Source organism: Triticum dicoccoides, chromosome 4B (genome assembly GCF_002162155.2).
Source record: "Triticum dicoccoides isolate Atlit2015 ecotype Zavitan chromosome 4B, WEW_v2.0, whole genome shotgun sequence".
NCBI classification, from domain to species: Eukaryota; Viridiplantae; Streptophyta; class Magnoliopsida; order Poales; family Poaceae; genus Triticum; species Triticum dicoccoides.
Genome location: NC_041387.1, coordinates 581,392,837 through 581,401,711, shown reverse-complemented (window position 1 = coordinate 581,401,711; position 8,875 = coordinate 581,392,837).

Sequence of the window (8,875 nt, the reverse complement as noted above, 5' to 3'; positions counted from 1 at the left end):
AGGTAGCGGCGGGGTCTTCGGCGCTCCTTCTTCGCGGAGGCCCTCGGATCCAGGGCGGTGGCCCCTGCTGGCGTGGCGGCGTCCTCGTGTGACCGGCGGCGTGCGCAGGCGGACGGCTAGCCAGATCTGGAGGTATTGCCCCCCTCCCATCCATGCTTCCCCTCCCAGTCCTCGGTTTGGCTTTGGATCTTGCCGGATCCGCCTCCGGTGTGTTCTGGTGGAGCAGATTGGTGTCCGAGGGAAACCTTGGCCGCCTTGGCTGGCCGACAGCGGCGACGCCGCCTTTTGGCGCCGCTTTCCTCCTTGGGGGTGAGGGAGTCCTGGATTAAGGGGACCTCGAACAACCGGACTATATGCGTATGCCGGACTGTTGGGTTATGAAGATAGAAGATAGAAGACTCCGTCCCGTGTCCGGATGGGGCTCTCCTTTGTGTGGAAAGCAAGCTTGGCGATTCAGATGTAAAGATTCCTTTCTCTGTAACCGACTCTATGTAACCCTAGCCCTCTCCGGTGTCTATATAAATCGGAGGGTTTAGTCCGTAGGACGACAACAATCATAATCATAGGCTAGCTTCTAGGGTTTAGCCTCTACAATCTCGTGGTAGATCAACTCTTGTAATACTCATATCATCAAGATCAATCAAGCAGGAAGTAGGGTATTACCTCCATCGAGAGGGCCGAACCTGGGTAAACATTGTGTCCCCCGCCTCCTGTTACCATTAGCCTTAGACGCACAGTTCGGGACCCCCTATCCGAGATCCGCCGGTTTTGACACCGACAGGGGGCACTGCTGAGGACACCAACTCTCCACTCCGACCCATGTCTGGGTGAAAGCCCAAGATCCGATGCGGATCGGGCGTCGGCGGTGCCCCGTGCATCGTAACCTTCCTGGAGGCGGCGCCAGGGACATTGGGTTCGGATGGGAGGGTCTGCAGGTGAGGGGTGGGGGTGTGTTGCCTCCCTTTCGGTGGAGCGGTGTTTCTTTCTACATATTCTTGGCGGCGGCTCTTGGCGGCATGGAGCAGCGGAGGCTTGGCGTCAGATGTGTGGTGATGGACATGCACAGGAGGTCGACGCTGTCTGGCGTCGCGGTGGCGTCGGCGGCAGTTAGACCGGGCAAGGTCGATGCAGCAGTACATCTCTGGAGATGGATTCGTGGCAGGTGGCTGTGGCGGCCTCATACCCGGCAAGCGTCCTGATTGAGGAGCACGCCGGACTGGTGGGTGCCCATATCCGGCAGGCGTCCTGGTTGGGATCTCAGGTCTTAGATGTTAGGTTTGGCTGCGAGGTCTGTTTGGTATTAGGCCCAGACTATCAGCGCCCCTTCATCAACTAGATAATGGTAGCGACAAATGTTGCTTAGATGGTGGCTTTGGTCTTACTGTTGTATAACTTTGTAAGGTCTTGTGTTAGTAATTAATAAAATGGCCGTATGCATGCCGGGGATATTCCTTCTTTTCTAAGAAAAACTAGAGTTGCTTTTACACCGTTATGGTATCATCATGACATACCTGTGGCCTCTTTGGAGATTCTAGATTATCTTCCCACATCCTATATAGTGTGCAGGGAGCCACAAAGCTTTGTCCGACATGGTGAAGTACACTCAGATAAGATAAGTAACAATTCCTTCTCTATTCCAAATTATATCACAATTAAGATGCTTATTTGACTATTACTTTTGTAACTATATCATTCATAATTATCTTCATGGCATACATAGATGTTGGACAAGTTTTGCGACATGTCATGCATTTTTTATTTTTTTTAGAAAATGAGGATGACCCCAGCCTCTGCATCTGGACGATTCATACGGCCACTTTATTAATTATTCTCACAAGACCTTACAAAATAAATACAACAGTAAGACTAAAGCCTTCATCTAATCAACAAACCGTCGCTACACATATCCAGTTGATGAAGGGGCGCAGATAGCCTGGGCCTAATACCAAACAGACATCGCAGCCAAGCCTAACATCTAAGACCTGAGACCTTAACCTAGCCTCTTGCCGGGTCTGGGGCACACACTGGTCCGGCGTGCTCTCAGAGGCCGCCGCCGCCAACTGCCACCGCTCCATCTTCAGAATTGTACTGATGCATCAACCTTGCTCGGTCCAGCTATCGTCGACGCCACCACGACGCCCAACGGCACCTCCTCCCTGCGCGCAAACAACTGAATACGTCACAGGCGCCACTGATACACCTCAGCACCATGATGCTAAGTATCACCAGCCAACACAGCATGAAGTTCTTGGAGAATCTGTCGTGCGTAGCACCTGCCGACCAGGCATGACCAAGCGTAGCACCTGTCGGTTAGGCATGACTTGACATCCCCACCGAAGCTCCGTGCAAGACGAAGCCGCTCCACCTCCTGCCTCTGACTTTCAGCGCTGCTCCACAAACGATGCTCTCAAGAGAGAAACGACACCGCAGTGCCGCCATTGTCCGATCTGGAACACCAGATTCTAGGGTTTCCCCCGGAGCAGCACGAGTGGGTCGACAGTAGTTAAACGACGATGCCTTCATCAAGGTAACAGCGTAGAACGCCGCAATCGCCTGCCGTCGGCTCGATTTTCACCGGCAATCATGTCTCCCCAACTCGCAGTCGGGACTAGATGATGGATCTCGAGATCCGACCACCAGGCTTCTGGCTGGCCACCGCCGACGAAGAAGATGACCACTACCACTGGCTATACCAGCCAGAACAGATCTGCCATGGGTGCCGTCAAGCAGTCCACCAAGCCCTCGACGCCGCCGTCGATCTAAAGCCAGATGACATACCGCCGAAGACCGCATCGCGCCGACGCCCGATCCAGGCCAGCCGTCGCAGCAGCCGCACGTGGCCCGAGGCAGGGCCGACCGCCGACTCCGTCGAAGGCAATGCTGCCGCTTGAAGATCGGCCGCACCTCCACGCATGTTGGGGTGCCGCCACCCCTGAGACGCGGGAGGGAGGAAGAGCCCCCACCACCGCCGTCGGCCTCCGGGCGCAAGCCGGTGGCGTCCTCCGGCAGCGGCGGGAGGAGGGGAGGAGGATGGGCTAGGCCCCGGCGACGGCTAGGGTTGGGGAGCCACCCGAGTCGCCCGAGCGGGGGGCGACCCGAGTTCCCGTGTTCTGGTTCCCTTTCTCAAACGACATGTCATGCATGGCATAATTTTTTTTAGTACATGTCTAGTATGTACCCATTTCGGGCTCCCTAGAGAATCTGGTCTATCTCGCACAAAGCTTTGTCCGACACGGTGAAGTACGCTCAGATAAGATAAGAGACAATTCACATGAAACCCTATGTGCTGAATATTCAGCCAAAATCTTGTCAAAGCCAGCAAGAGACACGACTACATGTCACTGAGTTATCTATTCTAGAAAGTTCTCTATGGCCTCTCTGCTTTTATCATCTCACTACTACACAATATTGTGGGGTGAGGTGATGTTCTCTTGTTTACTTTACGCCCTCTTTTTTGTAGTGAATCTTTTTTGTGGTTGAAAAGTAGCTGCCATATCTATCAAATCAAACAAATCTAAATACCGAACACTAGAGAGGGCCGGGCCCACGCACGTGTGGGGGCATGGGTGCTCATATCCTAGTGGCGCTCGTTCAAAGCTATCTCTTTATTAGGCCCTGTTTGGTTCCAAATAAGTCACCAACTTATAAGTCCAAAAGTGCAAAAAGTGACTTATTTTGCCAAACAGCCCCAACTTATAAGTCACGCCAACTTATAAGTCATAAGTTGCTCCACCCCAACTTAAAACTTATAAGTCACCTTTTTTTATGTGGGACCCACCACCTTTTCTCCTTCAGGTCCATCGATTCCACCCGTGACCCATCCCGAGCTCGATTCCACCGCGCACCCAAACCCTCGCCGCCGCCGCCCTCCATCGCGAGCTCGGCCCCGCCGCAATCCTTCCGATCCAGCACGCCGCCTTCGAGATCCAGTACGGCGCCGCCCGGATCCGCTCGCCTCCTCCGCTCGCCGCCCGGTCTCCACCATGGCCGGTAGGAACTCGAGGTTGCAGCTCAACCTTTTCGAAGATTCCCAAGGCGCCGACGAGGAGGACCACTTCTTTGGTGACGGCTCCCAGGTCGGCAACTACTCCCCACCGATTCGTGTGCGTGCTGCTCCGTTTAGTGCTCCGGTGGCTGGAGGCTTCTCTCCGCGCGTGGGTGCCCTGGGCGCGGCGACTGGAGGCCTGGGTGCCCTGGGCGCGGCGACTGGAGGCCTGGGTGCCCTGGGCGCGGCGACTGGAGGCCTGGGTGCTCTGAGCGCGGCGGTTGCCGGCCTCCCTCCGCGCGTGGGTGCTCCGAGTGCACCACAGGCCCCGACTTTCGTCGATCCGCCCGCGCCGGGGGGACTGGACCTGAACTCCGAGGCGGCGCCGTTTCCTGGCCTGGCGGAGTACCAGCATGTGATGCAGTCCCAGGAGGCCCCTCCCCGTCGACGCAGCGGCAAGCATGTGGTGGCCACGACTAGACGCGGTCGAGGTGCGGGCCGAGGCGCAGGTGGCCGAGGAACCTCATCCAGCGCCGGCATGCCTCCTCGTCCAGCGAGGTCAGGGGCTGGTCGCGGTGGTGGTGGTGTCAAGCGCGGCAGGTCCCTGGCCAATGCCGCAAGCTCTCAAACTGAAGGCCACATTGACCTGGACGACGACGAGGAAGGCTTCCATTGGACCAGCTCCAACATGCTTCAGAACTCCGACGAGGAGGAAGACGACTCTGATGAGGTAATATTTGCAGTGCTCATGTGTTTCACAATTGCAATGTATCACATAGTATTGTTTTGTAATCAATTTGCAATGCATGACAGCGTGGCTTTGATACTGCTAAATGGAATGAACAAAGGCTAGAACTCTTTCTAAAATTAGTCATTCGCGAGATTAGTAATGGGAACCGCCCAAACAATCAAATGGCTCCTGTTGGGTGGAAGAAGATATGCAGAGATTTTCGTAGATCTTGTGGACAGAAATATAATGTGAAGGCTATGAAGAATAGGTATACCCAAGCAAAGGTCTTGGCAACTTTCTGGAAAGAGGTGCAGGTGAAGTCCAGTGGACTAGGCCGAGGTCCAAATGGTGAAATCCTGGCAAGCGAGTCATGGTGGCAAGCTAATACCAAGGGGAGAACCGAGTGCTATAGAGTATTCAAGGATCGAGTGCCCCCCTATCTAGATGATTTGATGCAGATCTTCGATAATGTGACAGTGGATGGAGCATCTGCATTTTGTCCAGGATTTGATGAGGAAGACAACCAGCCGCACAATGGTGTTGCAGCAGATCTTTATGATCTCACTGGAGAAGGCGACACATGCAGTCCCATGGGCAGTGCCAACAAGAGGGCTAGTAGTAGCAGCAAGAGGGCCACCAGCATTGCAACAACAGGAGAGAGCCCTTCCAAGAGAACCAAGAGTCCTATGGTTAAAGCTCTTAGGGGGCTGGTGAATGAAATCAAGATTGACAGGGAGGAAGGGAAGAAAAAGGAGGACAATTATGCCAAGAGGGAGGAGGCTCGGTCCAGGGCAATTGTAAATGCATAAGCACAGATCATGGTGCAAAAACGCCAAGCAATTCAAGAAGAGATGGATCAGTGTGTAGCTCTTGCTAAAGAGTGTGGTGTAGCTGAAGCATCCGTGGAAATGTGGGTGGCTTCGGAGTTGTTCATGGATGCTAACAAGAGGGCCTTTTTCAGAGCTATGCAGACTATTGAAGCAAGGCTTGCGTGGATCCAAATGCACTGCCAGCAGAGAGGAATTGTGACCAAGAAGTAAACTGTAGCAGTGTGATGCTAGTAGTAATCATGTTATGTCGTGTTATGTGAACTTGAATCATGTTATGTCGTGTTATGTGAACTTGAATCATGTTATGTCGTGTTATGTGAACTTGAATCATGTTATGTTGTGTTATGTGAACTGCAATTTGAACTTTGATTGGTCATGTGTTATATTTCTGTTGACCGGAGTAATAATTGTGAGCATATGATCCATCATATACTGTTACTTGTTGGTACTAAATTGATCCTCTACCCTTTTTTGTAGCAATGGATGGCTGCCACCATGGATCAGTGGGCAGAGGAGGACGAAGAAGAGGAGGAGCAAGAAGCTGCAGCAGCAGAGAGGAGGAAGAACATAATATTCAGCGTTGCACAACTCATTGGTACGTACCACCTTGAGAACATGGCAAATAAAAATATGTACCGCCAACCTAAAGAAACTGGATATGAGTGGGTCATGAGGACATTACATCATAAGACACAATGTTTCAACATGTTTAGAATGGATAGAGAGGTGTTTGATAGCCTGCACAATTTGCTAGTAGAGTCATATGGATTGAAGTCTACTACGAAGATGACATCTGTGGAATCTTTAGCCATGTTCTTATGGAAGGTTGGTGCTCCCCAATCTATACGACAGACTGAAAATCGTTTTGTTCGATCAATGGAGACACTTCATAGGAAGTTTGATAGAGTCTTGGAATGTTTGGTTAAGTTGGCAGGAGACATAATTCGCCCACTAGATCCACAGTTTAGGACACCTCATCCAAGAGTCCAAAATCCAATGTTTGCTCCGTTCTTCGACAATTGCATTGGAGCCATTGATGGAACACATATAGAGGTGGTTGTGCCAAAGACAGACCTCATCACACACATGAACCGAAAATCAACTACTACTCAGAATGTGCTAGCAATATGTGATTTTGACTTGAGATTCACCTTCATCGTTACTGGGTGGCCTGGGTCGATTCATGACATGAGGGTGTTCAAGGCAGCACTAGACAAATTTGGCAGCCACTTCCCACATCCTCCCCGAGGTACATTTAGATTGCAGTACACATTTCTTTGATCAACCCGATGATTGATGCTTTTCTAACAGTTTAACATTGTAGGGAAGTTTTATGTGGTCGACTCGGGATTCTCTAACCAACCTGGTTATCTTGCACCGTACAAAGGAACGAAGTACCATTTTCAAGAGTACAATCAAGGTCCACCGCCAAGAGGTAAAAAACAAACATTTTATCATAGACATTCCCAAATTCGCAATGCAATAGAGCGATGCTTTGGAGTACTGAAGAACAAGTTTAGGATTTTGTTGCACATGCCCTCTTATCCACCACCAAAGCAAAGTAAAATTATTTCAGCATGCATGGCTTTACACAATTTCATTAGAGAGAGTAAATTGGAGGATAGAGATTTTGGAGAGTGTGATGATGATGAGGAGTTCATTCCAATGGTGGATGAGCCTAGTTGCCTACGACGCCGACGCCAACGACGAAGCCGTGCAACTGAATCGCAGGGGCAAAACTCGCATGATGATCATAACATGAACGTTTTTCGTAATTGGATAGCGGAAGGACTGCATAGTAGACGGTAATTGGTATTTGTTCTAGTGCCGAACAATGTAATTTGTATTTGTTACTGATGACTTGTATGGATACTTGTATGGATATATGTATGCATATTTGAAATGGATTTGTAAAATGAGGTGTGGTTATTACAGTGGCAAAAGGCCTTGGAATGTTATGGATCTGAATGCATGCACTCAATTTTTTTGATATTACCCAATGCACTCATTTTTTTTATATTACCCAATGCACTCATTTTTTTTGATATACTGTCGTTCAAGATATTGTGCTCTTGGAATGTTATGGATCTGTGCATACCAATTATCAAGTTTATGTTGCCTTTCATACTACTCATATGAGATAGCTACAGATAATCTTATTGATCTATTCTGCTGTTTGGGTATACAATATGAATTATTGCTTTTATACATGAATTATTGATCTATTTTACACATGCATTATTTTAAGGTGTGGTCAGGTGACTTATAAGTCAGGTGACAACCAAACAGACGTGACTTATAAGTCACTGGTTTTAAGTCACCTGACTTATAAGTCAGGTGACTTATTGGAACCAAACAGGGTCTTAGTATTATCAATATCGATCTGGTGTAGTATCTCATATTGTTTCGTCAAAAAATCTGGTAGCCATAATACTGCCAATTGTGCTGCATGTTTGAAAGCTCAATCCATTCCCATGCTGCCTTGGGATTTATTTTATTTTTATTTTTGCAAAAGGAGAATAATAGGGGGTATATTCCAGATCTAGCTGCTAGTGTAGACTACATTATATTTGCATGCAATGATGCAAAAACATATTTAGTCGGTCCCATAATATAAGACGGTACTACATCCAAATACATAACGTCTTATATCATGGGACGGAGGGAGTATATGTTAATCCATTTGTTTCTAAATATAAATCTTTTTTGGGATTTCAATATAAATATATATATATATATACTTATTTTAGAGTGTAGATCCACTCATTTTACTTCATATGTAGTCCATATTAAATCTCTAAAAAGACTTTTAGTCCTATAAGATCGATGCTTACATGTCTTGTAACTTGATATCTATTCTATAAATAAGGCACGTATTACCATGCAATTTTTTTTAAAAAAATACTTACATTTAGAAATGAAGTGAGTATGTAATTTTCGAAAGTTGACCAACACCTTGGTTCCTGGATCCAAAATTTCAGAAGAGACGAAGTATCCAAGATCATCTTGAGAAAACGAAGGGATGTGTGGTAGGAGCGCCAATACAAAATATTATCCAGCAATGGCGTTTTCTTCTTGCGAGCAATCACAGGTGGAAGAACGAGAGGGCGTGAGAGTTTTCAACGTCCGCGTACGTGCACCCGGAGCCCCGGGACGGGCCCACCTGCCAGAGAAACTGCATGGCTGGTACCGTGGCGCGAGGTCACGTCAGATGACCCATTGGTCGGCCCTTTCTGCATCTTTTTACCTCCTTTTCTTCGCTCTCGTGGGGAAAAGAAAAGGAGAAAGTGACGACAGGAGCACCGGGCTGCAGTGCAAGCATCTGCGGGG